Source organism: Carettochelys insculpta, chromosome 1, assembly GCF_033958435.1.
Source record: "Carettochelys insculpta isolate YL-2023 chromosome 1, ASM3395843v1, whole genome shotgun sequence".
Lineage (NCBI taxonomy): Eukaryota > Metazoa > Chordata > Testudines > Carettochelyidae > Carettochelys > Carettochelys insculpta.
Genome location: NC_134137.1, coordinates 378,166,267 through 378,175,095, shown reverse-complemented (window position 1 = coordinate 378,175,095; position 8,829 = coordinate 378,166,267).

Sequence of the window (8,829 nt, the reverse complement as noted above, 5' to 3'; positions counted from 1 at the left end):
TACTCCTACTTGGAGCTTTCAATGCCCAAGTCAGGGCTGACAACGAGAACTGGAAAGGAGTAGCCAGGCCACATGGTGTAGGCAAAATGAACAGCAATGGACTACTCCTTTTGAGCCTTTGTTCTGAAAACGACCTGACTATTACCAACACTCTGTTCCGACAAGCAGATAAATACAAAACGACGTGGATGCACCCTAGGTCTAAACAGTGGCACCTGATAGATTATGCCATTGTCAGAAGGCGAGACATCTGAGACGTACTGATCACCAGAGTAATGCAAGGCGTAGAGTGCTGGACAGATCACAGATTAGTCAGGATGTCTCTTCAACTTTACATCGCTCCCTCTCAGCACAAACACCTTAAGCATGTGCAACCTGCTTTTAACATAGCCAAACTGAAGGATGCCCAATGTTTAAACAATTTTCAGAAGAGTCTCGATGACAAATTAACATCCCATGGTCAACTGATCGGTACTGTAACCGAAAAGTGGGATCAGTTCAAGCAGATAGTGATTGACACAGCAATAACGTCGCTTGGACCAAGGAGAAGAATACATCAGGATTAGTTTGATGAGAACCAAGAAGAAATATGTTCAGCACTGGAAGTAAAGAGAAAAGCCTTTATTGAATGGCAGAATGACCCCTCCTCAGCCTCCAAACAGGACCATTTCAAGCACCTTCAGAGCAAAACACAGAAAGACCTCCGTCAGATACAAGACAGCTGGTGGGAGAACAACGCCAAAGAAATTGAGCACTATGCTGAGACCCACAACTCAAAGATGTTCTTTAGTGCTATTAAGACTGTCTATGGACCTTCTAAACCAAGGACTACCCCCATTGCTCTCATCAGACAACACAACGCTGGTCAAAGACAAAGAGGGCATCAACGAAAGATGGCAAGAACACTTTAGCAACCTCCTTAACAGACCATCAACCGTGAATAACAACGTCCTCAATGAAATTCCACAACAACCCGTCCTGACAGATCTTGACTTTCCGCCCACTATAGATGAGATTAAGAAAGCTGTTAGCCAAATGAGTTCAGGGAAAGCTCCTGGAAAAGATGGGATACCAGCAGAGATATATAAAGCAGCAAGTCCAGGAGCACTAGCAGCGTTCCATAGCGAGATCATCTGCATCTGGGAGGATGAAAATGTACCACAGGACCTCCGCGATGCTATTATTGTCTCCCTTTTTAAGAATAAAGGCAGCAAAGCAGAATGCGGAAACTACAGAGGCATATCCCTCCTCTCCGTTGGAGGGAAGATCATCGCCCGCATCATCTTGAACCACCTAATAGCCAGTATTTCTGAGGCAAATTTACCTGAAAGTCAATGCGGTTTTCCACCTGGTCAGAGCACAGCCGATATGGTGTTTGCTGTCAGACAAATACAAGAAAAGTGCGTTGAACAGAACATGCACCTGTATGCTGCCTTCATAGATCTGACAAAGGCATTTGATACCGTCAACAGGGAAGCCCTTTGGACCATTCTAATACGACTTGGCTGCCCAAGAAAATTTGTCCAGATTATACGCCTTTTCCATGACGACATGACAGGCAAAGTAATGTCTGATGGAGCCACATCAGCCCCCTTCAGCATCACCAATGGCGTGAAACAAGGATGTGTTCTCGCTCCTCTCTTATTTAACCTGTTCTTTGCATGCATCCTTAACCATGCAATGAAAGATCTGGACCGAGGTATATACTTGAAATACCGGCATGATGGTTAACTTTTTGACCTCCGTCACCTGAACGCAAAGACTAAGACAGCACAGAAACTCCTTTCTGAAGCACCCTTTGCCAATGACTGTGCCCTTATGGCTCACACTGAAAATGATCTTCAGCATACTGTCAACACGTTTGTTGAGGCCTCACAACTTTTTGGACTATCTATCAGCCTCAGAAAGACAGAAGTTCTCCATCAACCTGCACCTGGATGAAATGCTCCTGTACCGAGTATCTCCATTGATGGCACTCAGCTTAAAGTAGTGGAGAACTTTAAATACCTGGGTAGTGTCATATCCAGTGATGGATCACTGGATAATGAGATCAACACGCGAATATCCAAAGCGAGCCAGGCACTTGGCTGTCTGTGTGTCGAAGTCCTAAACCACCACAACATCCAGATGTCAACAAAACTGCTTGTGTACAGAGCTGTTGTTCTCTCATCTCTTTTGTACAGGTGCGAAACATGGACACTATATAGATATCACATCAAGCAGCTGGAGGCGTTCCACATGCGCTGCCTCCGTAACATCATGAAGATCCGCTGGCAAGACAAAGTGCCCAATCTTGAGGTCCTCAAGAGAGCCCAAATGACAAGCATCGAAATGATGATTATGAAGTCACAACTACGTTGGACCGGTCATATCAGCCACATGGATGCCAACAGAATCCCTCGCCAGCTTCTGTATGGTGAACTCTCCTAGGGCATCCGGTGTATAGGTCGTCCCCGGAAACACTACAAGGATACCATCAAAGCCAATCTGCAGTACAGCAGTATCAAACCTAGGGACCTTGAGGACGCTGCCAGTGACAGAACACAGTGGCATGCAACAGTCAGAAATATCTGCATTGCCTTTGAGGAAGACCGCTGCCGGCATCTACAAGAGGCACGCGAATGACGTCACAGAGCATCAGCAATGCACAACCCACAGATTGCAAACTTCCCATGCACCATCTGCAGCAACGTGCACCTCTAGAATTGGCTTATACAGCCACCAGAGGGCACACCATAAGACCAATAACAGATGATCTGCACAGATTTGTCATCATCGGATCGATAGACTACCATTGATGCAGTGGGGGGGATATGTGTGTGTATGTGAGTGGCTCAGAGGGTATGGGGCTCCTGCTGAGGGTAACCGAGGTGACACCTCTGGGCTGCAGACAACAGATGAGGTGGAGCCTGAGGGGTTTGAATTGGAACTGGGAGTTGGAAAGCAGTTAGTCTTGGCTGGGAGAGAGAGAGACAAAGGACAGGTCAAGGCCCCAGCTCTGGGGGCCCCTCGGGGCCTCCTCTCCCCAACATGGATTGGACTGATTGTCCCTGCCTGCTGTAGTGACTCTTCTGTAAGATGCTGTGTCCTGTCAGCTAATAAACCTGCTGTTCTCCTGCTGGGTGAGAGTCACTCCTGCCTGCAGATGGGGTGCAGAGCCTGGGGACCCCTGAACCCCATTACAAATATGCTTCCCTATATAGAAATGGCAGTAGCTCAAAGAACACTATGGAACTTACAATGTGTAGAGCAGGATCCACGCAGCTGGTTAGGGTGCGATGAGTTAGTGCATGATAACTGTATATCCCATCTTATAGAGCACTAACTATCTGCAAAAACAAGCGAGTCCTAAGACAAATGCACTGTGCCTGCCAGATGACTAAGGAAGAAGAGATTTTACTCAGCTCTGAGTTTCCTTTCTCACAGTCTTTGCTGGGTCAACAGGGTTTTGAAAGAGAGTTAGCAAGGTTGGAGCTGGAACTTCACTCATTGTAGTCAAAGGGAGTTTTACCATTTAAGTCAACGGGAGCCTTGCCAGCTCTGGGAGTCATGTGACCTGATTGACTTCCTTTTATGATTTGTCTGCCACGAAATGGGAGATGAAAACCCATGTTGATAAATGTGAAGTAGAGAACATGGGAAAGCACAGTGCCAACTATACATACCAAATGATGAAATCTAAATAGTTGTTACCACTTCAGAAAGAAATCTTGGAGTGACTGCAGATAGTTCTCTGAAAACACCCACTCCATGTGGAGCAGCAATCAAATCAAATAAAAAAAACCAGGACGTTAGGAACCATTAGGAAAGGGATAGATGATAACACAGAAACTACCATAATTATCCTGTATAAATCCAGAGCATGCCTACAGCTTGAATAATGTGTGCTGTTCTGGTCATCTGACTCAAAAAAGATACTTTAGAACTGGAAAAGGTGCAGAGAAGGGGAGCACAAATGATTAGGGATCTGGAACAATTTCCATATGTAGGCATCCTTCAGTCTGCATAGACTATGGATCGCGCCCTTTATAGTTTCAATTGAGGACTTCATTTACAGCGTCTACGGTGACTATGAAGACCCACACGAGAGTGACAGTCCTTGCTGCATGTCTTGCAGATGTGGTGGGTGTCTGGCAAGTCCTTAGTGTGCTTTCTGTGTGCTCGCTTCTCCTCTGCTAGCTGTCTGAGCCTCATCTCGCCCTTGTGTAACCCCTGCCTCCATCTGCTGTGGTCGTCTGCTAGTTCTTCCCAGTAGTCCAGCTCGATGTCTACCTCTCTGAGGTCTCTCTTGCAGACATCTTTGTAGTGCAACTGGGGGCGTCCAGGAAGTCTTTTGCCAGAGGCTAGCTCACCATACAGGATGTCTTTTGGAATCCTTCCATCATTCATCCTGTGGACGTGGCCAAGCCAGCGGAGCCGACGCTGCCTGAGGAGAGCGTGCATGGTTGGGATTCCAGCTTGCTCGAGGACGGCGGTGTTGGTCACTTTGTCCTTTCATGATATTCCAAGGATGCACCTGAGGCAGCGCAAGTGGAAGACGTTCAGCCTCTTTTCCTGGCGGGCATACAGCGTCCAAGTCTCACTGCCATAAAGGAGGGTGCTGAGGATGCAGGCTCTGTAGACTTGCATGTTGGTGTGAGTGTACAGCTGTTGTTATTCCACACTCTCTTGCTGAGTCTGGACAGAGTTGTGGCTGCTTTTCCGATCCTTCTATTTAGCTCAGTGTCCAATGACAGGGTGTCAGTGATGGTGGACCCGAGGTACACAAACTTGTGGATGACCTCTAACGTATAGTTGTCAATGCTGATTGATGGGGATGCAGCAACATCCTGACCAAGTACGTTTGTCTTCTTTAGGCTGATGGTAAGCCCAAAGTCCTTGCACGCTTTGGAGAACTGATCCAGCAGTTTTTGAAGCTGGTCTTCTGTGTGAGACACTACAGCAGCATCGTCTGCGAACAGCATGTCTCTGATGAGGACTTCCCACACCTTAGACTTAGCTTTCAGCCTTGCAAGGTTAAACAGTTTCCCATCAGATCTTGTGTGCAGCAAGATGCCCTCTGTTGAAGATCCAAAGGCATGCTTCAGGAGGAGTGCAAAGAAGATCCTGAACAATGTCGGAGCAAGCACGCATCCTTGTTTGACGCCGCTCCTGATTCTGAAAGCATCCGATAATGCGCCGTCATATTGGACGGTTTCTCTCATGTCTTCGTGGAACGACTGGATCATCTTGGGTAACCGTGGAGGACAGCCTATCTTGCGGAGCAGTTTGAATAGACCATCCCTGCTGACCAAGTCAAAGGCCTTGGTCAAGTCGATGAAGGCTATGTAGAGTGGCTTCCTCTGCTCCCTGCACTTCTCCTGCAGCTGCGTTAGAGAGAAGACCATGTCAACGGTAGACCTCTCTGCACGGAACCCGCACTGCGATTCGGGGTACACCCTCTCAGCAATCTTCTGGAGTCTGCCAAGGATGACGCGAGCGAACAGTTTACCAGTGATACTTCGGAGGGAGATTCCACGGTAGTTGTTGCAGTCGCTTCTGTCTCCTTTGTTCTTCTACAACGTTACAACGTTAGCATTGCGCATATCCTGTGGAACCTCTCCCTCTCTCCAGCACAGGCACAGTAGCTCATGTAGGGGTCCCAGGAGTGTGTCCGCGGCACACTTGATTACCTCCGGATTTTCCATATGAGGAATGAGTAAAAAGACTGGGACTGTTTTATCTTAGAAAAAGAACGACTAAGGTGAATATGATGGAGATCTATGAAATCATGACTGGTGCGGAGAAAGTGAACAGGGAAGTGTTATTTATCCTTTCTTATTATACAAGAATCAGCAATCACCCAATAAAATTAATAGACAGCAGGCTGAAAACGAACAATGCAATGTGATATCATGGTACCTAACACAATGTTGTTAGGTGCTGTGATGGCACGTAAAAGCCATGTGCATGATGGTGTTTTGATGTAACCTGGAGACGTTTTGACACATTCTTTTTCTCTGGCCTTGTCAGATACAATCTTGCCAGCTTACACCCACTCAGAATGCTGCTGCATAGATCATTTTCCTACCCCATGGGTTCCCAAACTGGGGGGGCATGTCCCCTTGGGGGAGAGTGAAGAAATTCTAGGACGGGCACAAGGCAACTCAGTCTCCCCCCCGATTCATTCCCCCACCCGAAGAATGAGCCCACTCTCAACTAAAGACTCAGTTGGTTAACTACCAGTTGAATCCTTCTTCCTGCAGCACGCAAGGGCGCCGTCAGCTGCCCCTGCCGTTTTACATGGGTGACCCTGCAGCCACTCTAAAAAGGAGGCAGCTGTGAGGAGCCACGTGGAGTGCCCTCCTGCAAACATGAGTGAGTGAGGGTTGGGGGAAGGGGAAGGGACGGAGGAGAGCAGAGGAGGATGGGTGCCTGGCTGGCGGGTGGGGTCTGGGAGTTCCTGGCTTGGGGAGAGGGGAAGGACTCTGGAAGCAGGCAGGGCTCAGACAGGGGGCCCACAGCTCGAGTGACGGGCCCGCAGCTGGAGGGTCTTGGGCCTTTGGCTGGCTTGGGCCTGTGGTGAGCTAGGGCAGCGGGCCTGCAGTTGGCAGGCCCATGTCTGGTGGGGCTCAGGCATCAGGCCTGTGGCTCAGGCAGCTGGCCAGGGCTTCAGCGGTGGGCCTACAGATAGGGCGGCTGGCCAGAGGTCCAGTGGCTCTGGTCTGCAGCTTGCGGGGCTCCGGTGGCTTGGGCCTGCAGCTGGCGGGACCCATGGCTGGTGGGTCTCAGGCAAAGGGCCTGCGGCTCTGGCAGCTGTCCCACGGCTTGGGCCAATGGGCCCACATCCGGTGAGGCTTGAGCGTTGGGCCTGTGAATCAGGCGGCTGGCTGGGACTCCGGTGGCAGGCCCACGGCTAGGGTGGCTGGCCAGGGCTCTAGCTGCTTGGGTCTGCAGCCCCTGGGGCTCTGGAGGCTTAGGCCTGCAGCTGGCAGGGCTTGGACCCATGGCTGGCCAGGGCTCATCATCCTTCACATTAAATTCATTTTGTTTCTACTGTTAAATTACATTTTTATTGATTTTTGGGCCAATAAAACTATTTATTTAAAAGTAAAAGCAAACACCTTTTTAAATCAATATTTGTGTTCATTTTAAAATATGAACTGAATTTTTTATTAGAAGGGGGATGGATAATGGTAAAGAAGAGGTCCGGGGGGCATGAGGGTTTCTAAAACATCAAAAGGGGGGCATGATAGTGAAAAGTCTGGGAACCTCTGTCCTGACCTATTGCCTGACCATGTCTCCGCTGTCTGAGTAAGAATGGCTCTCCGTTTTCTGCTGTATCAAACACAAACTGCTTGCACTTACTTTCAGGGTTCTTAACAATCAAGCCCCACGCCGCCTATCTGCTCAGGCACTGTGCAGTTTTCCATGTCTCCAGTCCCCCACATACTAGGCTTCCATCAGCTGCCTGTTAAATTTTCACTCTTGTGCTTTCTCCCAGGCTGCCTCGCATGCTTGGGAGCTCCCTGTAAAGACCTGCACAACACCTCATTACCCACCTTCAAAACCCTCCTCAAAACTCACCTTTCCTGTGGCATCTACAGAAAGCTTGGCAATGGTTAGACTCCTGGTGCGTCTCATCATGCTGACAAAGAGGCAGGACTGCTTGTTCCTTTGCACTCCACCATCTGTCTCTATAGATCTACTGTTTCTTCTCTCTTGCTTACACTGTAAGGTCCTTAGGGCAGGACCGGTCTTTTTATTCTGTTTGTGCAGCACAATGGGGTGCTGGTCTACAACTGAGGTCACTGGTGGAGCTAATAGGAAGGTGGGAGGCAGCCGCTCCCAGTTGTCTTTATGTGTATATGGGGTGTCTTTTTAAAGATATTATGCACAGAGACCATTGTAGGCACAGAGAACCTAGACATCTACCTGGGGTACCAGATTCACAGCAAACTAGGGTGTGTTGTGTACCCTACACTAGCTCACCATTGTGTACACTGTCCACGTGCACCCTGCTGACATGCACACACAGCTCTTGAGTACACTCTGACAGTCCACTTTGCAATGGGACTGGATCAGAGTGTACTGGCAGGGTGCACAAGATGTTACGCATGCATTAACCCAGGCACGGTGACCTCAACCTGGATTATGCACCCAAGGACATGGCTCCCAATGGGCACAGCCTGGGGGGAAAATACAGTCCAGCTTAGCTTGGATCCTGGCTGCCTCTCATGCCTTCCAGAGTTACCACAGCCCTGGTGCAGGCAGTGAGTGACCAGGTAAGTAGCACCTTCTGCCCCTCCTCTGTCTCCTACCCTGTCTTGCCTCCCCGACCCTTGGTTCTAACCCACCACAGCTGCCCCATCTTGCCCCTCTCAGATCAGTGTCCTAACTCTACACCATCTGCCCTTGGCCTTCTAGGAGCCTGTCCCCCCATTTTCGCCTTTGTTCTAACCCCCACTGCCCTAATCTTCCTGCCAGGGCCTCCCAGTCGCACAGCCCAGCTCCATCCCTACAACTGGGGCTCCTAGATGCCGCCATGACACAACCACCTACAGAAACGTAGCACTTTCCAGACTAACCCAATGGTTTGTTGGGGAGGAGCTCCGGCAGGAAGCGCTCCCCCTCCACCCCTAAACGAGCAGGCGTTTGTCTTCCCAGCGCTACACGTCTCTCCTCTTTCCTCGGCGGACGGGCTAACCCGGCCCCCTCTGCAGTTCACTTAGGCGTGGCCCCGGGTCACAGGGCCTTGGCCCCCGGACGCGACGCGCCAGGGGGTCTCTCCACCCCGGACACGGCTGGACACAGTCCCGCCGCAGGGCGCCGAGAGGGCCCGAGCCCCAG